A 27,084-nucleotide genomic window follows, 5' to 3' on the forward strand; every position below is an offset into this window, starting at 1 on the left:
GCTTTTTCACTGATCTAGTAGATGTTGGCAATTTGATCTCTGGTTCCTCTGCCTTTTCTAAAACCAGCTTGAACATCTGGAAGTTCATGGTTCACATATTGCTGAAGCCTGGCTTGGAGAATTTTGAGCATTACTTTACTAGTGTGCAAGATGAGTGCAATTGTGTGGTAGTTTGAGCATTCTCTGGCATTGCCTTTCTTTGGGACTGGAATGAAAACTGAGCTTTTCCAGTCCTGTGGCTACTGCTGAGTTTTCCAAATTTGCTGGCATATTGAGTGCAGCACTTTCACAGCATCATCTTTCAGGATTTGAAATAGCTCAACTGGAATTCCATCACCTCCACTAGCTTTGTTCGTAGTGATGCTTCCTAATGCCCACCTGACTTCATATTCCAGGATGTCTGGCTCTAGGTGAGTGATCACACCATTGTGATTATCTGGGTTGTGAAGATCTTTTTTGTATAGTTCTTCTGTGTATTCTTGCCAGCTTTTCTTAATATCTTCTGCTTCTGTTAGGTCCATACCATTTCTGTCCCTTTGTAGAACCCATCTTTGCCTGAAATGTTCCCTTGTATCTCTAGTTTTCTTGAAGAGATCTCTAGTCTTTCCCATTCTATTGTTTTCCTCTATTTCTTTGCATTGATCACTGAGGAAGGCTTTCTTATCTCTCCTTGCTATTCTTTGGAACTCTGCATTCAAATGGGTATATTTTTCCTTTTCTCCTCTGCTTTTCACTTCTCTTCTTTTCTCAGCTATTTGTAAGGCCTCCTCAGACAGCCATTTTGCTTTTTTGCATTTCTTTTTCTTGGGGATGGTCTTGATCCCTGTCTCCTGTACAATGTCACGAACCTCCGTCCATAGTTCATCAGGGACTCTGTCTATCAGATCTAGTCCCTTAAATCTTTTTCTCACTTCCACTGTATAGTCATAAGGGATTTGATTTAGGTCATACCTGAATGGTCTAGTGGTTTTCCCCACTTTCTTCCAAGGTCAGGGGCGGTGGCCGAGAGGAGCTACCTCACGTCCAAGGTAAGGAGCAGTGGCTGCGCTTTGCAGGAGCAGCCGTGAAGAGATACCCCACATCCAAGGTAAGAGAAACCCAAGTAAGATGGTAGGCACTGAGAGAGGGCATCAGAGGGCAGACAGACTGAAACCACAATCACAGACAACTAGCCAATGGTAATCATAATCTGTGATCACAAGTTAGCCTTGTCTAACTCAGTGAAACTAAGCCATGCCGTCTGGGGCCACCCAAGACAGACGGGTCATGGTGGAGAGGTCTGACAGAATGTGGCCCACTGGAGAAGGGAATGGCAAATCATTTCAGTATTCTTGCCTTGAGAACCCCATGAACAGCATGAAAAGGCAAAGACAGGATACTGACGGATGAACTCCCCAGGTCAGTAGGTGCCCAATATGCTACTGGAGATCAGTGGAGAAATAACTCCAGAAAGAATGAAGAGATGGAGCCAAAGCAAAAACAACACCCAGTTGTGGATGGAACTGGTGAAAGAAGCAAGGTCCGATGCTGTAAAGAGCAATATTGCATAGGAACCTGGAATGTTAGGTCCATGAATCAAGGTACATTGGAAGTGGTCAAACAGGAGATGGCAAGAGTGAACATTGACATTCTAGGAATCAGTGAACTAAGATGGACTGAAATAGGTGAATTTAACTCAGATGACCATTATATCTACTACTGTGGGCAGGAATCCCTTAGAAGAAATACAGTAGCCATCATAGTCAACAAAAGAATCTGAAATGCAGTACGTGGATGCAGTCTCAAAAATGACAGAATGATCTCTGCTTGTTTCCAAGGCAGATCATTCACTATCACGGTAATTCAAGTCTATGCCCTGACCAGTAACACTGAACAAGCTGAACTTGAACAGTTCTGTGAAGACCTACAAGACCTTCTAGAACTAACACGCAAAAAAAGATGTCCTTTTCATTATAGGAGACTGAAATGCAAAAGTAGGAAGTCAAGAAACATCTGGAGTAACAGGCAAATTTGGCCGTGGAGTACAGAATGAAGCAGGGCAAAGGCTAATAAAGAGTTCTGCCAAGAGAACTCACTGGTCATAGCAAACACCCTCTTCCAACAACAAAAGAGAAGACTACACATGGACATCACCAGATGGTCAACACCGAAATCAGATTGATTATATTCTTTGCAGCCAAAGATGGAGAAGCTCTATAGAGTCAGCAAAAACAAGACAGGGAGTTGACTGTGGCTCAGATCATGAACTCCTTATTGCCAAATTCAGACTGAAATTGAAGAAAGTGGGGAAAACCACTAGACCATTCAGGTATGACCTAAATCAAGTAGCTTATGACTATACAGTGGAAGATCATGGGTATGCTAGTTTTAAGTTTTTGAGGACCCTCCATACTGTTTTCCATAGTGGCTGCACCAGTTTGCATTCCCATCAGTGCAAAAGGATTCCCTTACTTCACACCCTTTGATAACACTTGTTGTGGTTTATCTTTTTGAAAGGGTTCCCTCGTAGCTCAGTGGGTAAAGAATATGCCTACAATGCAGTTGATCCTGGGTTTGATCCCTAGGTTGGGAAGATTCCTGGAGAAGGAAATGGCCACCAACTCCGGTATTCTTGCCTGGAGAATCCCATGGACAGAGGAGCCTGGTGGGCTACAGTTGGTGGGGTCATGAGAGTTGGACACAACTTAGTGACTAAACCACCTAAACCACCACCATTTAAACAGGAACGAGGTGATATCATGTGGTTTTGCTTTGCATTTTGCTGATGATTAGTGGTGTGGAGCACGCTTTTTTATGTGCCTGGTGACCATTTGTGTGTTGTCTTTGGAAAACTATTCAATTCTTCTGCCTACTTTTTAGAAGGGTTTTTTTTGTGTTTTTGCTAAGTTTATGAGTTCTTTCTATATTTTGGAAATAGACCCCTTATCAGACATATGATTTGCAAATATTTTCCATCCTGTAGGCTGCTTTCTCATTTTGTTGGTTGCTTCTTTGCTGTGAAAGCTTTTTAATCTGTGGTAGGCCCACCAATTGGTTTTTGTTTTTCTTTCTTGTGCTTTTGCTGTTAGGTCTGGGAAACTGCTGCCAGGACCAGTGTCAAGGAGCTTTTCAGGTCTTCTAGGACCTGTGTTTTCTTCTAGGAGTTTTATGGTTTCAGGTCTTATGTTTATGTTTTAATCCATGTTGAGTTCGGTTTTTTGAGTGGTGTAAGAGGAGGGTCAAATTGCATTTTCCTGCATGTACTTATCCAGTTTTTTCAGAAAGAGAATGGATCTCAAATGTTCTCAGCATAACAACAAATGGTACCTATGTGAGGTGAAGGATGTGTTAGCTACTTTCTTATGGTAAACATTTAGCCATATAGCCATGTATCAAATCATCACAGCATGCACCTTAAACCTACATAATATTATATTCCAATTATATCTCAATAAAGCTAGAGGAAAAATATAAATAATTGTTCATTTTAGTGACACTTGGTAACTGCGTAGTGAAAACAGAAACAATGATAAATTCTATTATTCTCATATCTGTGTAATACTATATGTCTACTGTGAAGTTTACAATTTACAGAAACACAGTTCTACATTTCACACACACACACACCCCCCCCCCACCGCCCCCCACCTCAATTCTACATTCCAAGGTGGTGACTCTTTAACTTGTATATCTTATCATAAAGTAGAACTGGATCCCAGGATGATAGCAATACAAAGCTTGTTTATTCTAGCTAGCATGTTATATATTTATAGAACTTTATTATTTTCCTTACCAGATATTGTGTTTTAAGGATGAAATAAAAAAGCAGGAGCATTGTTGGCAGTTAATATTGTGTGTGTGTATGTGTGGTGTGGCTTTAAAATATAAACAAGGGACTTCCCTGGTGGTCCAGTGGCTAAGATCCCAAGCTCCCAATGCAGGGGGCGTGGGTTCCATCCTTGGTCAGGGAACTACATCCAACATGCTGCAACTAAAACAAAAAACAAAAAAATCTCCCTCATGCCACAACTAAAGCTGCCTCATGAAGCAATGAAGATCCAAGATCCTGCCAAACCTCAGACACAGAGCAGCTAAATAAATACATAAGTATAAAACACTTGTTATAAATAAATAATATACAAACAAAAGTAATGACTATATTAGTTTTTAAAATGTCAGCAATGGTATTGACATTTTTACTGCTAGAACGGTGAAACATATAGACATGAGATAACATCCTCACCTGAGAAGTTGTGCTAATTGACTCTCTTATTGGGAAGGCTGAGGATGCACTGACATTTGCATGTACTCATATTTGCATTCGTGGGTTGAAATTTGAGATTGAGGCTCAGACAGTAAGGTTTACTAACTTTAATCCTTCTGTCTTCTAAGATGGGGGACTGACTGCATGGTAGGTTTTTACTGCACTTGCCTGAGCTGAGAAGTTTGGCATGTCTTTTTTTTTTTTTTTTAATGGGTGGTGTGGGTGTGTGCATGCTCAGTTGTGTCTGATTCTTTTAAGACCTCATAGACTGTAGCCCACCAGGCTCCTCTGCCCATGGGATTCTCCAGGCAAAAATATAGGAGTGGGTTGCCATTCCCTTCTCCAGGGGATCTTCGCAACCCAGGGGTCAAACCTGGATCTCCTGCATTGCAGGCAGATTCTTTACCATCTGAGCCACCTTAGGAAGCACCTCTAAGATAGAGGCTTTCACAGATAACAGGGAATTTGAACAGAAAAGCGTGAGCAAGAGATGGGCTTTACATGTTTCATTGCTCTGAAACTAGAGCAGAAAACAAGTTTAAAGATCACTCAAGATGATTCTGGGAAAACTTTTACTCCAAAGTATTGTAAACTCCCACTCTGCTGATGATTGGGATATTTTTGGATAATAAACTTCTCTGTTCATATCGATATGTCTTTGACCCTCATGCTCTGTTGCAGTTACTTTTGCTGCATAGTAAACAGACCTAATTTTAGCATCTTGAAATAACCACTTGACTAGGGTCCCAGGTTTTGTGGGTCAGGAGTCAGACTGGGTACTGCAGGGGTGGTGGACCTCTCCTCCTTGAGATTTCAGGTCTCATCCTTTGGGCTGGGCTGCCTCAGGGCCTGGGGCTGTCAGCTGGAGTAACTACACTTGTCTTCTTTCTGCGGCTTGGCTTCTTTACAGCTACTCTCCTCAGGGTAGTTAGACTTGTACAAGGCAGCTCAGGACTTCAAGATCAAGTGTTCCAGTGTTGAATGCCTGCGCCGCGTTGCCTTTTACGACCCAGCCTCACAATGGAGCCCACAGGTGTCTCTTGGTTGAAGGAGTCATAAGCCTGCCCAGATTCAAGAAGTGTGCCCAGGGCTGTCTTTGGCAGCCCACACACTAAAATCGGAATGATTCAGAGAAGATTAACATGGCCCCCACACAAGGAAGACATGCAAATTGGTCAAGTATTCAGTATTTTTTTTGCAACTGGAGATTACCATACTAAGTGAAATAAGTCAGAAAGAGAAAGACAAATATCATATGATATCATATATATGTGGAATCTAAAATATGACACAAATGAACCTATCTATGGGGCTTCCCTGGCGGCTCTGACGGTAAAGAATCCACCTGCAATGCCGGAGATGTGGGTTCAATCCCTGGGTCGGGAAGAGCCCCTGGAGAAGGAAATGGCAACCCACTCCAATATTCTTGTCTGGGAGATCTCATGGACGGAGGAGTCCGGTGGCTATAGCTCATGGGGTCACCAAAGAGTCGGACGTGACTTAGCGACTAAACAACATGAAACAGAAACAGAATTATAGACATAAAAAACAGGCTTGTGATTGCCAAGGGGGTTGGGGAGATGAAGGGATGGACTTGGAGTCTGGAGTTAGTAGATGCAAACTATTACAATGGTTTATTATGCAATCTATTGGAATGGATAGATAATACTGTATAGGACAGGGAACTGTTAATATATTCACTCTCCTAGGATAAACCATAATGGAAAAGAACATAAAAACAAATGTATATATATGTATAACTGAGTCATTTTGCTATGCAGCAGAAATTAACACAACAGTGTAAATCAACTATTAAACTGGAAATGAAAGTTGCTCAGTTCGTCTCCCACTCTGGGATCTCATGGGCCATACAGTCCATGGAATTCTCCAGGCCAGAATACAAGAGTGGGTAACTGTTCCCTTCTCCAGGGGATCTTCCCAATCCAGGGATTAAACCCAGGTCTCCCACACTGCAGGTGGATTCTTTGCCAGCTGAGCCACAAGGGAAGCCCAAGAATACTGGAGTGGGTAGCCTATCCCTTCTCCAGTGGATCTTCCTGACCCAGGAATTGAACTGGGGTCTCCTGCATTGCAGGCGGATTCTTTACCAACTGAGCTTTCAGGGAAGCCCATAAATCAACTATACTTCAATTAAAAGAAAAAAAAAAAAAAAAAAAGAGAAAGTGGGCCCATAGGAAACCTGCACACCACCACTGCTCCATGAAAGGAGTGTCAAAAGACTTGGGGCCATGTTCTAAGACTGCCACTTACTCTATACCCAACTCTCTCATACTCACATTCAACTTGAAAGAATTTCCCTTAAATATTTTCTCAGAGTGAATACAACGTGTTAATAAAATTCACTATGTGGGATTTAAGGCTACTGAAATTGCCATGTAATGATTTTTCTTTCCTAGGGGGAGCAGATGGAATGATCAGATGGTGCCTACTGCTTTTAAACAAGGCTGTCAATGTCTATGTCCCTCCCAAGAGATGGGCTGCATTTCTGCAATGAGGGGGAGAACATGTAATTGTCTTTGTTGAAGAAATCAACTATTTCATTTGGAAATCATGCTTGCTTGCTTTTACTCTTTGTTCTTTGGATATACAGAATATGTCTCTGCAAATGGATGGACTGAGAAGATTGGTTGTTAGTAATTCAATAAAAGTAGTTAAAACATGCCCTAGGGCTTGGATTAATTGCTTCCAGGGCAAAATTTAAGGAGATGCCAAAAACTCATTAGTCAAGATATTCTAATGTAGTATTTTGAAAAATAAAAATTTATGCCAAGCAATCCATAACAAAATGTCAAAAATTTAAATAAAGCCATATCAGTTTCCTAGGGTTGCTGTAACAATAGACCATAAACTGGATGGCTTAACAGGAATGTATTGTCTCCCAGTTCCGGCAGTTAGACACATGAGGAGAAACCTCAGACCTCTCTCCTGGCTTCGGGTGGTAGCCGAAATCTTATTTCTTGGTTTGCAGCTGCACCACTCCAAACCGTGCCTCCATCTCCCATGACCTCCTTCCTGCTGTGTCTCTGTGTCTTTGCTCTTCTCATAAGGACACCAGCCACTGGATTTAGGGCCCACTCTAATCCAGTATGATCTCCTCTTAATCGGATTATGTTTACAAAGACCCTATTTCCAAATAAGGTCATGTTCTGTGGCTCTAGTGGATGTATATTTTTGGGAGACATTCTTCAACACTGTAGACAGGATTAGTATTACTGGTTTTCCCTTCTGCTTTAGGATTCAGTATGGCTTGGTATGGCCTCCCCTATTTTAGTGGCGAGCGTAGGCTGGCCGCTGCCTGGTGAGCTGCTATTAAGTCATCTTTGGGGCCGAAAACTTTTGAGGCCACTGTGCATGTTCCTCCTGGGAACTTTCACCCACTGACCTGCCTCTGCTTCCACATTCCTGTATAATGACTCTGAAATCTATCTCTCCAGCCTTACTACTCTCCAGATTTCTGATTTCCAATGCGTTCTGATCACCTGTTCTATGCATATAACTATACTGGCCCCCCTCACCCTCCGCCCCATGCTTTTTGGATCATTTCTTCATTCCAAGTGTTCTGAAATTGTACAGTGAGGTAACTTAGTTTGTGTGTGTGTGTGTGTGTGTGTTTAATTCAATAAGCTGGGTATTAAGTAAGAAATAAAGTGAAGTCACTCAGTCGTGTCCAACTCTTTGCGACCCCATGGACTGTAGCCTACCAGGCTCCTCCATCCATGGGATTTTCCAGACAAGGGTACTGGAGTGGGTTGCCATTTCCTTCTCCAGGAGATCTTCTCAACCCGGGGATGGAACCCCAGTCTCCAGCACTGCAGGCAGACGCTTTACCATCTGAGCCACTAGGGAAGCCCCAGGTATTAAGTAGATGCTTTCAGCTTGGAAACTCATTTCTTTAAGTTTGAAGGACTATTCTTATATTATTTATTCAATAATTGTCTCCCTTTGCTTTATTCTCATTTCTTTGTAGAACTTAGTCTAACATTGGGGAGCCTGTATTTGCCTCCTAATGTTACTATCATTTTTGCCTTCTTTCCTTTTATTTTATGGGATGTTGCCTTAAAATTCTCTTCTGATGATTCTTTTGAAATAGTTTTCATTCTGGTTTTTATACTGTTAGTTTTCAAAAGCCCTTCCTTTTTCTCTGATTACTTCTTTCTTTTTGAAAAACTTTAAAATAGCACCTTATTCCTGTGTCATGGGTCCAACAGGTTTCCTTCATTTTCAGAGGATACTAGTTTATTTCTTTGAAATTTTCTTCTGTTGTCTGCATTGTCTCTGCTCCTTCAATTTTATTATTATTTTTTTTCCCTTTTTGTCTTGTTCTGTGTCTCTTATGTTGGAGATTTTCCTAGATCGTTCGGTGAGCCTTGGCTATCTGTCATAAGAGTGAGGATGGAGAAGGCTGATTTTCCTGGGAAGGTGGGATCCTGATGTATGGAGGACTAACAAGGTGGAGTGAGCCGATCTCTAGAGGGCTTGCCCAATGTCAGAGCACAGAAGGATCTACCCGCTCTCTAGTGTTGGAGGGGGCCCGTTGGCCTGGTCCTCCAGCTTTCTGGGAAATGAGAGGGCAAATGGGCTGGGAGGTCTTGCAGACTAGAATGTAGACTTTCCCTAAAGTGATTCTACTTTCAGTTCATTTCCAGCCCCTGCCTTTCCTCTGGGAAGGGGTAGGGGCGCTTTTGATCTCTGAGTCCCCAAAGTCCTGGGATGGGATACTAATCACTGTTCCCCTCTCTGTGGGTGCTTGGTTTCAGCTTTTTCTTAGGTTAGTCCCACTCATTTTGATCTCTCTTATTCTTTATTTCCTTGTGGATTTGTAACTTTTACTTTCCCTTCCTGTCTTTTGATGGGGAGGGCATTGAGAGAGGAGATAAAAAGCTTATGTTCAATTCTCTATCTTTTCAGGTAATTAATAATTCATTATTAAGCCCTGTAGATGATCACTGCATGATTTTCCCTTAGAAGACGACTTCTTCAATCACAAATAAAATTAAATATGCCAGTACTTTAACAGGGGATTTAATGTTCCACCAGTTAAAGGAATTCAAATGTATTAGGGCCATCTAGTGGACAGTTTGAATTAAGCACCATGGGCTTTAAAGAGCACCTTCTGAAAACTAGGAAAATAACTAGAAAGCTTCACTACTCATCTCTGTCTCTGTGCAAAATCTCCCCAGATAGAAGGGTTTCCTCTTTATTTATTTCATAGTTTATTTTAGCACTTATTTCATTTCATCTTTATGGCTATTTTAAAGTCTTGTTGAAATTTAAAATGTTTCTCTACTAATATTCTTGTGGAAGATGAAAAAATAACTGAATTGACTGTTCTTTTTTCTTTATAACAGCCTTTTTATTTCACGAGGATTCACTTCTATTTCTCTCTCCTCTGGGGTATTTCACTAGTCTACGGCTGGTCTTTCCTAGGAATTAATTGAGGAGGAAACGGCAGATAGGATTAGGCTGTTGGACCTGGGTAGAGGCCAGGCTTGGCGGTACCTGTGGTCAGCTGGGACAAGCTGTCAGTGAATTATACTGCTCTGTGGTTATTAAGACTTCACGCTACACGTGAATTGAAAAGACATGAGTTATCCAGTCTCTCAATCTTGCCCTCAATAATTTACTTAAAAAAAATTGTTCTGGAGATTTCAGGCTGAAATTTAAAATTACCTCTCTCTTTTCGTAACTCCAAAAGGATTTTATTATTTTACACCCATAGCTATAGGATCTATTGTAGATATTCCTAAGCCTCCATTCAGCCAAATAATGAGAGTTCCCTCAGGAGTTCCCACAGGGTCAAAATATGTGAATCACAGTGCTTGAGCCAAGTGCAAACCAGCTGGGATTTTAAACAGATCAAGTGTGAAGCTGAAATCTACTACATCATTTAAATGCCATCTAGTGGCCATGTGTCATTTTTAGTACTCAATCAAAATAGCTTCAGTGCCTTCTAGGCTTCCCTGGCTCAGTGGAAAAGAATCCTTCTGCCAATGCAGGAGATGCAGATTCAACCCCTGGGTCAGGAAGACCCCTTGGAGAAGGAAATGGCAACCCACTCCTGTATTCTTGCCTGGAGAATTCCAAGGACAGAGAAGCCTGATGGGCTAGAGTCCATGGGGTCTCAAGAGAGTCAGATGCGTCTTAGCAACTAAACAACAAAAACAACAGCAAGTATTTTTCTTAGAGTGATCTACCAGATAGTTTTGAATTAGGGTTATTATTAGCTGCTTCTGCTCTTGGAGTGAAATGGAACTGGAATATTTCCTGATCATAAAAAATGTGTAACAGCTTAAAATGTGCCTACACCTTAGCTCTTATTCCAGGTGCATCTGCTAATATGGCTACAAAATAAAGAGTTGCTGTTTGGTTTGCCTACTAGGTCACATAAAGAGCACCAGTAATTTTAATTTATTACTTTGTAATTGAAAAGTAAAAAGAAATATTATATGTAATGTGAGGAACTAGTATAGGAACAAAATTCAAAATATTGATGGCCAGCGGGTTTAAAAGATCAACAATCTTCAGTCTCAGGAAACTGAAGAGCTGTGAGACAGACATTTTCATTCATCCATAAATGAATGGCATGGGCAAGCAGATTAGTGTGATAAAATAATGGTGGTGATAGTAGTAGCAGCTAACATATACTGAATGCTTGAATGCCAAATGCTATTCTGAATGCTCTGCTTGTATTAATGCACAGCAATCTAATTAAGTAGGTACTATTGTTACACCCATTTTTTTTTTTTTTTTTGCTACATCCATTTGATAGACAAAATTGACAAAATACAAACAAAATAGCCACTAGTCAAAGGCTGAGTAGGGATCAGAAAATTTGGAGTGTCCTTTGCCTCTTGGTTGGTTTGGATTTTGGTTAGTACTACTCTCGCTGAAGGATTTTTGGAGAATCGTAACATTCCCTTCAACAGAACCAGGGCACAGTCCACCTTGAGCACCCTGGCTGGGCCCCAGGTAGGCTTGGAGATGTTGGCTCGGGGATGCGGTAGAGCAAACAAGTTTTGCTCTGGGTCTCTGACCTACCTTGGTTAGACCTCCCTACTTTTTGTGTTCTGTGGGGATAAACTGCCCCTGGGAGAACTGAGAGTAGATTTGACTTTTGTATAATTGTGGTCTGAGGTTATTTATAACCTCTTCTCTGGCTTTTTACTTCAGATAGTAGAGATTTGATTTATTTGAGTATAACCAAACTAGTTGTCTGTGGTTATGCAATAAAGCATTTTTAAGCATTTATGCAATGAAGCATCATTAAGCATTTTTCTTCTTGTTGGTCACAGATCTGGTTCTGTTCTTTCACTTCAGGACTGTGACCAGTTAAAACCTTAAAGATAATAAATAATACCTCACACAGTGCTTTGTTGATTTCAGTGAGCCTCATAAAGTATTTTTTGAGGTCAATAACAATGGTTTTATTATCCTCAGTGTACAGATAAGGAAACTGGGACCCAGAGAGATTAAGTGGCTTGCCAAAATACACATGACTGCTGGCACAGAATTAAGACTAGAACACCTAGCCATTTCATTACATTTTTTAAAAACACACATACACACTTTTCTAGGTATGCAGATGAATCTGTGTGCATGCATACATGATAATGCCAACTGAACGTTAAGTAAGGTAGCCTCACATGAAAGTGAAACCATGCTAATTTCAATTTTATCTGATATTTCAGTTACTGTTAAAGATCTTTGAAAGAAAGACAATCAAATCAGTGCCATAGGTTAGATAATTTAGATTTTTTACATGCTCAAAGGCAGAATCTAGATAACCTTTCAAAGCTTACTCTAGTCCTCTAATTTTTTTAATGAAAAAAGTAGGATTATAAAAATGTTTTACTCATAAAATAATATACCTCTATAGCAGTTTTACAAGCTTATCATGCCTAAAACAATTTATCCAGAAGGAGGCAGCATTTTACTATTAAATTGAGCTTCTGCAATGATTCTAAGGAGTTTTTTTCCTTTTTTTTTTTCTTTAAAGTTGTAGAATAAATTCTCCTAATCACACAGATCCAAAAATCTTTCAGGGCAAAGATTCTTGGATATCACCAGAGTTTTGCATATTGAACAGTTAAAAAATCCAAACCCTGCTCAGATTAAACACAACTAAAACTACAAACAGCAATTATATTTGTAGGAACTGTTTTTCAGTAAAGATACCAATCAAAATATAAAATTGAAGAGAAAATAGAATAGAAGAATGGGAAAAATGAATGATTTGATCATTGTAGAAACTTGCAGCAAATATGTATTTCATCAATGAGATAAACTTTAGAGGAAAAAACCCCTTCAATTCATTCATAAATAATAAGGATAATGAATTAGTTTTAACCATCTACCTAACTTCACACATGTAACTTGCTTTCTTTCCCCACTTTGTTTTCATAGAATCACAGGATCTTTAGAAGGGACCTTGAAATTTCATGTGACACATTTCACTGTTTGCTGGTGAGAACTCATTTCATCCGTCTGGGGAAATGAGTCTGTTTTCAAAGAATTAGGAAGAAAGCAATTCCAACATGGTAGGGTAAGTTCAGATGTAAGTATGACAGGATGGCATTTCCTATTGTCCTGTGTTGACAAAAAGGATCCAGAGCTAAAAACAGTAACTGGGATCTGCCACTTTTTCCAAAGTCTTGCTAAGTGGCTGAACAACTGAATATCAGTCCCCACCTACGCCCCCATCCCCTAATATGGAGTCCGTGGTCTATAAAAGAGCCTGGGAAGGTGGGGATTCTCCCCTTCCTTTGGGGGAGGGATTTCTCCTGACTCCCACTGCCAAGTGAAGAAAGAGGTTCCAAGACAATGGCTTTTAGGATCTACTGCTCGTGACCTCTGCTTGGATAGCAGAGTTGCTGGGCTACCCATCCCTACCAGAGAAGATGGAAGCCAGAGAGGGCTGACTGGCCATGTGGAAGAGGAATGGCAGTGGGACTGTGATCTTGTCCACCCTATGTGGCATGGCCAGGGTGTGAGAAATCCCCTGATAAGAAGGCATATATTCTTCGGCCACTTCGCCGTACAAGCTGTGAGCCCTAGGACTAGGCACCGTGACCTGGGTTCTGTTACTGAGAAAGTTGAGGGGAGGTGGACTTAGAAAGCTGGCTGCACACTTAGGGCTCCCTGGAGACGCAGAGCAGCCAACAGAGAGAGGACCGCGGTGCCCCTTTCCTTCCCTTCTTCCTGATTCCAACACTTAAAAGAAAGAGCCATGTCTGGGAGAGGGAGGAAGGGTGTTTCACAGCCGGGACTCCCTCCAACCCCATGTCACTCCAGGCAGTCAAGATTCCAACTCAAGCCTTCTCTGGAGGAGACCGGGAGGAGGTGGAATTTACAAACAGTTTGAAATTAAAGTTTTATACATTTTTTGAATAACCAAAATTGATAGAAATGATGCAATATGTCCAGGATGTCATGGAATGATAGGAAAGGGGAATGTGGAGTATAGATAAAGGCAGGTACAATTCTCATCAGCAATTTCGGTGAGTCTAGTTTTCCCTAGATACAGATGGGGAAAACTTCAAGATGTCTAAGAGAACCACAGTAATATGCAGCCACCCAAGCAGCAAAGTAGAAGTGTCTGAAGGCAGTATTTAAGCATTGTTATCATTTAGTCACTCAGTTGTATCCGACTCTTTGTGACACCATGGACTGTAGCCCATCAGGCTCCTCTGTTCATGGGATTTTCCAGGCAAGAATACTGGAGTGGGTTGCCATTTATTTCGCCAGAGGAGAATCTGCAAGGTGGACTCTACCACTGAGCCACCAGGGAAGTCAGCATTTAAGCACAGACAGGGTCAAATACAGAGTCCCAAGAATCCCTTGGCTTCTATGTGATGTGGAAGGGTCCAGAGCTTCTTACTTGTCTTGATGAAAGGACTGAAACCAGAAGCCTGTGGCTGCACTGTGGTAGCAATGGGAGGGAACCCAGTGCAGGCTTCTCTCAGGCACTGCTGGAAGATAAAGTGGAGAGAGACTCAGGATTTACAGGGCTAGCCTGGGCTAAGGTGGAGCCAGGTAGCAGAGGAAAAAGTTCGCGAGACCTCCAGCTTTGCCAGAAGAACTGACCACAGATGTCTCCATCAGGGTGTGATCAGGTGGTGCAGGGGACATCTCCAAGGAGGTCAGTTCTCGGGTCAACCCCCACTTCAGCTGCTCCCAAGGATATGCAATTCCTGCCCTATCTGTAAGCCCCCATCTTGGGAGGAGGGAAGAACAAGAGAGGAAAATCTTAGAGGGAGTTTGAACTTCAACTGACTATATATTTATCTGTGACTGTTTAAGCCAAAGCAACTAATTTCTTCTTTCTTTCTTTCTTTCTCCTGTTCTCTATTTTTTTGGCTGCATCACACAGCACGTGGGATCTTAGTTCCCTGACCATGGTTTGAACTCATGCCCCCTACAATGCAAATGTGGAGTCTTACCCACTGGATCACCAGGGAAGCCCTCAAAGTACTTGATTCATTCTTAACTGGTAAGTTTGCATCTCCCGCTATCCAATCCCATCACCTCAAAAAGTGGGAATGGGGATACATTAGATTTTGGGTCTGCCATAACAAAACACTACAGATTGAGAAGCTTAAACAACACAAGTTTGGAGGCTGGAAATCAAAATTGGGGTGCTAGAAGATCTGGTTCCTGGTGAGAATCCTCTTCCTGGCTTTCAGGACCTTCTCACTGTCCTCACGTGGCAGAGAAAGCAGGCTCTCGTGTCTTTCCCTCTTCTTACAAGGGCACTAATCCCATCATGAAAGCCTCATTCTCACAACCTCAACTAAACTCAACCATTTCCCAAAGGCTCCATCTCCAGACACCATCTCACTGGGAGTTAGGGTTCAACATCTGATTGTGTGGGGAGAGACACAATTCAGTCCATAACAGTGGGCTTGCGAGGAAGTTTATATCATTTATAGAAAAAGCATGACACCATCATCTTTTGGTGTGCCTAAATTATAGTATGTCACTAAAAAACAAGTTCTCTGTAAGCCTCATGAGGGCAGAGACTTGATTTAACTCACTGCTGTATTCCTGGAGCTTCCTGCCACCATGCCTGCCAGAGAACAGCCGTCAATAACTATTCATTAAAGAAGTAAATAAACAACAGTTTTCTTTGCATTTAACTATTGAAGAAATTCAATAAAGCTAGAGATTTCTGATTAAAAGTGAAAAAAAGAAAAATCATACCATGAGTACTTTCCGTTCCCCACCTCCCCGCTGTGGGTAGAGAAAGAGAGATATGGAGGGAAGTGGGGAGAGGAAGTACAGAGGGGCTGGGAAGGAGAAATAGAGAAACTTAGACGGAGACCAAGACGGAGTGGGAAGGAGGAGGAGAGACAGAGGTGGGTAGGGACTCAGGCAAGATGGGAGTAGTGGAGATCACCAGAAGGACTGGGATCTGGGGGAAAAGAGGATTCTCAGGCAGTCCTGCTCTGTAATGTGCGATGCGACACCCTCCTGATCGCCGCAAAACCTTCCGTCAGGAAACACGCTCCCCTTCCCCTCTTTTCCGGTTGCCTTCCGGCTTCCCTTCTGACACTTCCGGTATGTTGGAGGATTCAGCGTCACACACTTTTCACACAGTGCTGACCTGAGCCAAAACTTAGCAGGCCCGCTTCTGATGAAGTCTGTCTTGTGTCCACTTTCTTGTGTTGACATTCATGACATCCCTTCCTGTTTCGTCCTATTGGAGGACAGTCTGTCCCTGACTTAACAGCCATTTTAAACTAGTCCGATAGGAAATCAGCCTCCCAGCTTTCCTTTCCTCACTGGAATAACCTCCATTCCTTTATTCTTTCCTCCAAGGCTGCTGTAGGCTTTCCTTCTAAGTCTTTTAATCATCTTAGCCTTCTCTGGATTTGCTGTGGGCTTCTTCAGCGAATTAGCCTGGAGTAGGATTAGCAAACACCACAAACAGTGCTTGGCTTGTGTATTTTCTGAGCCTTGATCTGTCAATGACTTCATAATTATTTTTTCAGATTATTTGCCTAATTAAATAAAAGGTCAGATATTAGTTATAATGGTCCCAGTGATTTCAACTACCTGCTGAGTTATTCTCTCTCTTTCAGATTTAGATCTCACTGCCTTTTGCAATAGCATTGGCTGGAGGACACTGGTGTTATATGATCCGCCCCCCCCCCCCCCCCCCCAGTAGTCTATTTTCAATGGAAAACTCAGTGGACATTTAGAAGAATGATTTATTAAAGCATTTAGAGAACATGTTTACCTAAAATGAGATAATTTAAAGTCTATCATAAATGTCTGTTGTGGTTGATTACTTGTCTAATGAGGCACAGTACTTAAAAAATGCTGAACATTCCATTCAGCCATGTGGGACAAACTGGGAATTCTGCAAGATTAAATTTCAGCCCCAGAAAATGGGAAAATTCCATACAATTAAGAGGAGACAGGAAGAAGGAAATGGTAAGATTATAATTTTCTGGGAAACAAATAATTTTTTTCTGTGCAGAAAAGTAGGGGAAAGGGTTACAGGATTTTAAAATATACTGCCTTTATGGCTTAAAGTAGATTTTGTGGTTCACTTTGAGGCTTGAAAATAGTGTTTACAATAACTGGATTAGTTACAATAAGAGCATCTTTCACAGCCAAAGACTATCTGGAGATAAGTCCTGTGATGTTCAAGAATATTATCAATACTTCAGTACACATGATCCTGGGCATGAAGTAACAGATGTGGTTTTAAAGGCTTTCTGTAGGCAATGTTGACATTTTTTGGATAAGGTCAAGGTATTTTGAAATATCAAGTACTTTATTTTGTTTTTGACCAAATGGATAGAAAAATACAGCCATGCTTAAGAAAGTGTTATAGGTACAAAGTGAAAATTTGAGTTTACTTTCTAGGTAATTCAAATAAGAAAGTCTGAAATATTCATTTAAAGGCAAAAATGTGTTCAAATTGAATCCTTTATTGAATTAACTTTGTTCTCTTTATGGAGTTCACTTCAGTCGCTCAGTCGTGTCTGACTCCCTGAGACCCCATGAACCGTAGCACACCAGGCCTCCCTGTCCATCACTAACTCCTGGAGTCCACCCAAACCCATATCCATTGAGTCAGTGATGCCATCTAACCATCTCATTCTCTGTTGTCCCCTTCTCCTCTTGCCTTCAATCTTTCCCAGTATTAGGGTCTTTTCAAATGAGTTAGCTCTTAGCATCAGGTAGCCAAAATATTGGAGTTTCAGCTTTAACATCAGTCCTTCCAATGAACACCCAGGACTGATCTCCTTTAGGATGGACTGGTTGGATCTCCTTGCAGTCCAAGGGACTCTCAAGAGGTCTTCTCCAACACCACAGTTCAAAAGCATCAATCCTTCTGTGCTCAGCTTTCTTTATAGTCCAAATCTCACCTCTATACATGACTACTGGAAAAACCATAGCCTTGACTAGATGAACCTTTGTTGGCAAAGTAATTGTCTCTGCTTTTTAATATGCTGTTGAGGTTGGTTGTAACTTTCCTTCCAAGGAGTAAGCGTCTTTTAATTTCATGGCTGAAATCACCATCTGCAGTGATTTTGGAGCCCCCCCAAATAAAGTCAGTCACTGTTTCACCATCTATTTGCCATGAAGTGATGGGACCAGATGCCATGATCTTAGTTTTCTGAATGTTGAGCTTTAAGCCAACTTTTTCACTCTCCTCTTTCACTTTCATTAAGAAGTTCTTTAGTTCTTCTTCACTTTCTGCCATAAAGGTGGTGTCATCTGCATATGTGAGGTTATTGATATTTCTCCCGGCAATCTTGATTCCAGCTTGTGCTTCCTCCAGCCCAGCGTTTCTCATGATGTACTCTGCATATAAGTTAAATAAGTAGGGTGACAATATACAGCCTTGATGTACTCCTTTTTCTGTTGTTCCATGTCCAGTTCTAACTGTTGCTTCCTGACCTGCATACAGGTTTCTCAAGAGGCAGGTGAGGTGGTCTGGTATTCCCATCTCTTTCAGAATTTTCCACAGTTTATTGTGATCCACACAGTCAAAGGCTTTGGCATAGTCAATAAGGCAGAAATAGATGTTTTTCTGGAAATGGAGAATCAGCATCAAAACTAGGAAGAGAAAAGATTAGACATGTTTTTGTTTGCATCATTTTGGAGGTAGATTATTTGAGTCTTAGTTGAAGCGTACCCAGCCTTGAGGGCATATTTTCTCTGAGTACCCATTTTGATTATTTTAATTTCTTTGACTCTTCCTTTATTTGTTTCCATTTATTCTTTTTTCAAAGTGGGAAGAGAATGGTCAGGGATGTGCTTTAGTTCTCAAGTCTGCCTATTTATTTTCTTGGTGTCAGTGAACTCATTAATCATAATGCAGTCCTTGGTGAGAGAGGACCAGAGATGCATTGTGAAAGAAAAGAGAAAGGTGAGGGCATGGAAAGAAGATGGGGCAGACTCAGTTTCCAGTGTCCTGTGGTTACGTCAGACTCAGAAAGTAAAATTAACGGGTCTGCGTCCTGATCACACATAGCTAGTGCCCTCCACTTATGAATACCCATCCCCTCAAAAATCACTAAATCACGTGAAGGATGCATTATGTCTTCAAAAGTGTGACACAGGGACTTTCCTTTTGTTCCAGTGGCTAAGACTATGAGTTTCCAGTGCAAGGGGGCCCAGGTTTGATCCCTGGTCAGGGAATTAGATGTTATATGCCGCAACTAAAGATTCCACATGCTGCAACTAAGACCCATGGCAGCCAAACAAATAAATACAAATAAGTAATTTTGTTTAAAAAGAAAAGTGTGACACAGGTGCAGTTCACCTACCCTGAGTCCTCCTGTCTCTTCTGTGTGTTTTCTATCACTGTAGCAGATCAGAGGTGACATCACATTTGAGGTATAAACAACATGATTGTTTATCAACAAGGCAGGTCACTGTTCTGGAGAGTTGGACCTGAGGTCAGAGGAGGGCAATCTTGTAAGCTCAGAAGAAAGGACTATCAAACAGTGCACATACTTTCAGGACCTTGATTTTCTAGCAAATCACATCATAGCACACCCACCACTACAATATTTTACATTTGTATAACAATTTTGGTCTAAATATCTTGGAGATTTTTCAAGAAAGCATTGCTAGAGGGCGTTAAAGAATCTGCCTGCCAATGCAGGAGACACAGGTTTGATTCCTGATCCAGGGTGATTCCGCATGCCACAAAGCAGCTAAGCCCGGACACCACAACTTTTGGGTCTGTGCTCTAGGGCCCGGGAGCCACAACTACTGAACCTACATGCCACAGCTACTGAAGCCCTTGTGCCCAAAAGCAGGTGCTCTGCGACAAGAGAAGCCACCACAATGGGCAGCTGGTGCACCGTAACTAGAGAGTAGCTCTTGCTTGCTGCAATTAGAGCAAAGCCCACCCAGCAATGAAGATTCCGCACAGGCAAAAATAAACAAATAATACATAAAAGTTTTAAGAAAGCAAGCAGTGATAACACAGTTCTGTTTTTATGTAAGTGGGAATAGTGGATTGCGGGAATTAAAGTAACTTTTAAAGGTATTGTTTAGTACTAGGTGAGCCCAGGAGTTGGTGAGAAGTGTAAAAATAAAGGAGAAATGTATATAACAATATTAGCCAAAAAATATGGATATGTAATTCCAACAAGTCTTTACCTTATTTCATTTTTTGCCTCCTTCCTTTTCAATAGCTCAAAATTCTGATATTTAATTAAACCTGCTCTAAGAATGTATTCGGAGAAGGCAATGGTGCCCCACTCCAGTACTCTTGCCTGGAAAATCCCATGGGTGGAGGAGCCTGGTAGGCTGCAGTCCATGGGGTCGCTAAGAGTTGGACACGACTGAGTGACTTCATTTTCACTTTTCACTTTCATGCATTGGGAAAGGAAATGGCAACCCACTCCAGTATTCTTTCCTGGAGAATCCCAGGGACGGGGGAGCCTGGTGGGCTGCCGTCTATGGGGTCACACAGAGTCGGACACAACTGGAGGGACTTACCAGTAGCAGTAGCAGTAATAATGTATTAGAATCCAGTTTGTGAATTTCAGCCAGTATATTACCTCTTTTAGAGATACATTATATATTTATATTTTAAGTCTTTTCTTTCTTCCTGAAAGATGAGTTTTGTCCTCAGTAAAAGGAATTTCAAAATCAACAGAAAGTGGCAAAAAATATTCTTTTGGAAGTAAAGAGTCCTTTCTAGTACAGCTCTGCTTGCCTCACCTATAAGTACTAATGGCTTTTGTAAATATTTATTCTTATAATTAATGTTCGAAAGTCAGAGTTCCACTTGATCAAGTGGAAACTTATCAATTAACTTTAAGATGGTCATACTATTAATGGAATTTTCTGGTCATTCCCTGACATAAGCCAAGAAGGATTCACTGGTTTGTTTTCTGGTAATATTGCAATGGCATATGTTACCAAGTTAGTAACATTTATTCTCCAATATATCTGCCCCAAGAGTATAGGGAGAGGTTTTTTTTTTTTTTTTGAGACTCTTAATTAAAGAAAAAATAGCAAATTAGTACAGTAGTCATGTACGGATGTGAGAGTTGGACCATAAAGTAGGCTGAGCACTGAAGAATTGATGCTTTCGAACTGTGGTGTTGGATAAGATTCTTGAGAGTTCCTTGGACAGCAGTCCTAAAGGAAATCAATCCTGAATATTCATTGGAAGGACTGATGCTCAAGCTGAAACTTCAGTACTTTGGCCACCTGATGACAAGAACTGACTCATTGGAAAAGACCCTGATGCTGGGAAAGATTGAGGGCAGGAAGAGAAAGGGGCGACAGAGGATGAGATGGTTGGATGGCATCATCGACTCAATGGATGTGAGTCTGAGCAAGTTCCAGGAAACAGTGAAGGAAGCCTGGAGCACTGCAGGCAATGGGGTCACAGAATTGGACATGACTGAATGACTGAACAACAACAAAATAGAATATACTAAAGATGTGGGCTCTTTAAGCTCATTATTTTAAAAGAATGACTCCATTATATCTGTGAAGCATCACCCATATTCTGTTTAGAAAAATAAAAAAGAAAATATTGGGTTGAAGACAATAGCTGAGTTCATGTCTTCATGATCCCATGTCTCAAAATCAAAATACAAATTCATTAAGTTCATTCCAAGGATCTGTCAGTTTTCATATGATTTATTCTTGTTAACAAGGGAACATGCGCTGAATTAAAGGTTTTTATCAAACTTCTGTCCTAGAGGACTTGAAGTAATCCTGTCTGAATGACACATGGGTATGACGCAGAAAATCACTAATGAAAATGAGGCAGGATTCCAAGGGTATCAGATGTCTATGTTTGTGTACATTATACATTAAATAATGGATTTGTGATCTCGTAAATCTAAGGCCTTGACTTAGTTTTAAGATTTTGATATTTTGATGACTCATCTGGACCCTTTCACCATCATTCTTTGACTGCCCCTAAGCCTCTACTTCTCTACCTCTGCCAACCCTTGGAACATTCACAGCCTAGACCTTGTCATCACCTGGAAGAACTTACTTCTGAATTTTTTCCCCTTTGGCCACAACCTTCAACTTGCCCCATTTCTTGATCCCCCTGCAATGGTTCTTCTCTCTATCCCAGCCCTGGCACTCCTCCAGTAGCCTGTGACAGGCCCATTCCAACCTCTTTTCTCTCTCTGTCCACTTGGGTCATCGAATCTCATCTGGCCAGACATGGTTCCTGAGAATGTATATTTAGGGAAGAGAACAGCCTCGATTTCATAGTGATGTCCTTCCTCTTAACATTTCCCTCCTCCTCTAGTCTGTAGACCCACCATACCCTTTGTTCCCAGCTGTATGTCTGAGAAAGAGAGAGTGTGGGGAAGGCACGTCATACATGTAACCACCTCTGCTCAGAAGTGACCACAATGAGTGCTTCTTCTCTAATTCTATTGTCCAGTAGAACTGCAAGGAAGCAGGGAAATGTAGATGTACACGGGGATATCCACAAGCAGTAATAGTTTCTCTGACATCTACCTTGTAAGACTGTTTTGAGGATTACATGCATGCAGTAACATTTGTAAAGTATTTCACTCAATGTTTGGTAGGTAGTTTTCTCAATAACTATCTGGTATTTTTCAGTTCGATGAAAGTTGTTTTTCTCATCATAAGTGGATGAATTAGCATTCCACTCTATATTTATATATTTCTGTGAGTTTGGTTAATGCAAGCCAAAGTCAGAGAGGTTGCTTCATACTCAGAGTGTTGATAAAACCACATTACTGGGGCTGCAAATACAAAGGCTACCTAGAAATCACCTAGAAACACCTCCATATGAAGTCACATCTTGGGGGCAGTCAGCTCTGAGGTCAGATTGCTCAGGCACATATTTCCTTCTGATCTTATCTGGGCTTTCAATATTAAGAGGCACAGGACAGAGTATATATGTATCTATCTATCTGAATTTTAGGGTTTGCCCTTAGTTATCACTAGCAGGCTACCTTGTCCTATTCCTCACAGCAGGTCCTGAGGGTTTTGTATGATGTCTGCTATGGAGCATCCTGGCATTGCCTGGTGTGGGGTTTGCCTGGAGGTCTTGTCACTCACTCCATAACCACCAATACCCTGGCTGACTTACCCTCTAATCCCTACCTCTCATATGCCATCCTAGTAATTCTATACCTTTGTATCCTCTAATGCTTCTGCCACTTGCTGCCCAGATGAGGTCACATCTACCTCAAGGGCAGGCATGGATCATCTGCCCCAATATCAATTTTACTCAATGGTGAGAAATAAAAACTATTATTCTTATTTTGGAATAAACATAAATATATTAGGGAATAGAATGTAAATTATCCTGAATTTTGAATCTAGAACTCAAGAAAATGTCCCTATAAATTGGGCAGCGTTCTGGCTCTGCTTCTAGTTTGATTCCCTTTGCTGTGCGGATACACTGGGGGAGGAGGTAAGGAGCACAGCTTCTCTCAACTGCCCACCTGGTAAACTTGGACTTGTTCTGGCTGAGTCTCCCATGGACCCTGTTCCAGCATGGTATCTCTGAGAGGTCATTCCTGATGTTCTCTGGCTGGTAGAGATACCTCTTTTTCATTCTCAGAGTTGTGCAAGGTTCTCTCAAGGATCTTGTTTATAATGTTTTTATTAGGTTGGCGAAAAAGTAATTGTGAAAAAAAAGAAGTAATTGTGGTTTCGGACCATGAAATTTAAATCATTATAACTAGGCTCAAACACATCTTTATTAATCAAAATAGGAACCATTTATAATCAACATAGTTTTGCCAATGAGAAATAAGTTTCTTTATTCCTGTAGCATAAAAATCTGTGCTCTGGGATTCAACAAATCCTTGGAAAGTATTTTCTGCATCCTGTTGGTTGTGGAAGCATTGTCTCTGCTAAAAGTTGTTGAAATGCTTGAAGAAGTGGTAGTCAGTTAGTGAGAGGTCAGGTGAATTTGGTGGGTGAGGCAAAACTTCGTTGCCCAATTTGTTCAACTTTTGAAGTGTTGGTGGTGTGACACACGGTCGGGCATTGTTGCAGAGAAGAACTGGGCCCTTTCTGTTGGCCAACGCCAGCTGCAGGCATTGCAGTTTTCAGTGCCCTTCATTGATTTGATGAGCAGACTTCTCAGATGTAATGGTTTTGCCTGGATTCACAAAACTAGTGGATCAGATGGTCAGCAGACCACCAAACAGTGACTCTGATCTTCTTTTTGGTGCAAGTTTAGCTTTGGGAAGTGCTTCGGAGATTCTTGGTCCAACTACTGAGTCGATCATTGCCGGTTGTTGAATAAAATCCACTTTTTGTCACACGTCACAATCCAATTGGGAAATGGTTTGTTGTTATTGCACAGAGTAAGAGAAGAGAAAATGACGATTTTCTGATTTGCAGTCAGCTCATGAAGCACCCACTTATTGAGCTTTTTCACCTTTCCAATTTGCTTCAAATGCCAAAGGACTGAAGAATGGTCGACGCTCTGAGTTCTTGGACAACTTCTAAATGTAGCTGTAACAGGACCAGCTTCGATGATCCTTTCAGTTTTTTGTTGTCACTTCCGATGGTCAGCCTTTGTGCTCATCTTCAAGGCTCTCATCTCCTTTGCAAAACTTCTTGAACCACCACTGTACTGTACATTCATTAGCAGTTCCTGGGCCAAATGCATTGCTGATGTTGCAAGTGGTCTCCACTGCTTTACGACCCATTTTGAACTTGGATAAGAAAATTGCTTGAATTTGTTTTTTTTGTCTAAAATCATTTCCCTGGTCTAAAATAAATATAAACAGCTAGTAATATGTCATTAGCAAAAAAACACAAAGCAAGAAATGCGCATTAAAATGATGTAAAATATAACCACATTTAAGAATGTATTCCAATATAAAACAAAGTTCAACAATGTAAAATTGCAATTACTTTTGCACCAACCTAAATATTTAGTTATTCAATGAACACATATAGCAATTACTATGGGCTTCCCAGGTGCCTCAGTGGGTAAAGAATCCACCTGCAATGCAGGAGACATGGGTTTGATCCCTGCCTGGGTGGGGAAGATCCCGTGGAGGAGGGCATGGCAACCCAGTCCAGTATTCTTGCCTGCAGAATTCCCATGGACAGCGAAGCCTGGCCGGCTACAGTTCATAGGGTTGCAAAGAGTTGGACACAATTGAACTGATTGAGCACACATGCATAGTACTTACTAAGGGCAAGGCAGTCTTCTAAGTGATGAATATACATTAATTCTCACAGCCACCACATAAGAGAGGATTGTGTGTGTGTGTGTGTGTGTGTAGATGAATGCACAGTTGACCCTTGAACAACACAGGGGCACTGACCTTTCACATAGTTAAAAATCCATGTGTAATTTATACTCTGCCATCCATATCCCCAGTTTATCTGTATCTGAGGACATCAGTCAATCACAGATTGTGTACTACTGTAAAATTTACTAGTGAAAAAAAATCCCTGTTTAAGCGGATCTTACTGTTGCAACCTGTGTTGTTCAAGGGTCTTCTGTAGATGTGTGTGTGTGTGTGTGTGTGTGTGTGTGCGTGCGCGCATGTATGAAACACCGACGCACAGAAGTCAAATAACTTTCCCAAAGTCACACAGTCACACACTATAGGCTATAAGACAGAGCCAGAATTTGAATTCAGATATCTGACTTTTAAGTTTTTGTGTTTACTGCCTCTTGCATGAATTGATGGGTAACTTCTATTCTTCTCTAAACTATAAGGGCCTCAAGGACAGAGTTTTATTGATCTCTGTGTCCCTCTAGGCTAGAATGGGGCCAGGCACACAATAACAGTGCAGCAAATGTTGGCTAACCCTCTTTCAGAGAGGATGAAGTTTGGGAGGACTGTGTGCCTGGGGCAAGTTTTACCCACTTAATCACCCTGTCACCTTCTCTAAGTAAATAGCCCATGGCCTCTAATTGCTAGAGTAATTTTAAACTCATCCAGTACTTAGTGGAACAAGTTGTGAAATTTTTGTGTAAAATAACTTTTGACATTTTTCTAGAATATTTTAACGATTTCTTTGAATGACTGGGAATTGTACAATTGCAATTTCCCTCTGCACCCTGTTGTTTATGATTCTAGGAAGTTTGGCTTGGTTGTGTCTGTTCAAGGTCTGTGGGAATTCAGGAATCTGCATGCCATGCTTTGAGATTTCAATCTGCATTTCACCTGCCCCAGAGCCCTCATGTCAGTTAAGGGCAAACTCCACCAAAAAATAACAGCAACAAAAAACCCGACAGCTTTAAAGGATCTGGAAGGGGAAGCAAATGTCACAACTTGTAGTTTCCCTTGAAATCTTTCCTAAGCCACATCTCAAGAAGGTGTTTTGGAATCACAATTTTATATTTCCTGTAAGTTGAAGCATTTTGAAAACATACTTGTTGCAAGTGATGACTGGTTAGAAATAGATTCACTGAGTATTAGTTCCACAGAGAAGTAATCATCAGAGCTTATGAAAGCAAAACACAGAAAATATATTTTTCATAAGGATCGAGCTGGGTCTTCCTTATTTTGTTTACAATCAAAAGGAGGGCCCTGCATTGCAGCACACTTTCTCTTTGTAGTTCTGGTTTTCCCTGGCTGGCCGCACCTTATCTCTCTCTCTTGCGTGCACACACACACACACACACACTTTCTTTTTGTTCGTTCCTATTGGGAATATTATGAGAAAAAGTGGTCTCCCTACCATAATCCCCCATGTCAACATCCACTACTATGGTAAATCACTATATAATTTTACCATTATTTAATGTGCATCTGATTTTCTTTTCCCAAAACTGGAAATAGTTATCCATGTCTTTCTATGATCAGATAGTGAATTATACCAAAAACTATTCTCTCTCCCTGTTTCCCCCCTACTGTTGCCACTCTTCTCCCATCTCTGACTTTAGAAACAAGTCTGGATGTTTTTACAGTCAGAGTACCTTGAGGGAGGAAATACTTCTATTTCCTCTTGAGGGCAATCTAGCAAATTCTGCTACCACCCGAAGAGGTGTGGCTCAGTAGAGCAAGGCCAAAGGGATCATATGGTTGAATTCAGACCCTGAACTAGTTTCTTTGGATAGAAATGGCTTTGCTACTAATTGTTGATGGCATATTAAGGGCTATGGGTTGCAAAGATTGTAAATAACAAGGATTTAGGGTAGTATGTTTTAAGTTACTTGTTGAGTATTACTTGTGGTAGATAGAGTGTGAAAAACATAACTGACACAGCCAAAGATCAAGGTTTCACATATTCACAATTAGAATGTGTATGTATTTGCTGCTGCTGCTGCTAAGTCACGTCAGTCGTGTCCAACTCTGTGTGACCCAATAGACGGCAGCCCACCAGGCTCCCATCCCTGGGATTCTCCAGGC

General features: G+C 41.2%; 1 non-coding gene across 1 annotated transcript; it reads left to right on the plus strand.

Moving 5' to 3' along the window:
* The first annotated feature begins 5,330 nt into the window (after window positions 1-5,330).
* LOC133074277 (U6 spliceosomal RNA) lies at window positions 5,331-5,437 on the plus strand. Its single transcript, XR_009697129.1, has one exon. It is a non-coding gene; the product is annotated as a U6 spliceosomal RNA (small nuclear RNA).
* The last annotated feature ends 21,647 nt before the right edge of the window (window positions 5,438-27,084 follow it).

Source organism: Dama dama, chromosome 19 (assembly GCF_033118175.1).
Source record: "Dama dama isolate Ldn47 chromosome 19, ASM3311817v1, whole genome shotgun sequence".
Taxonomy (NCBI): Eukaryota; Metazoa; Chordata; class Mammalia; order Artiodactyla; family Cervidae; genus Dama; species Dama dama.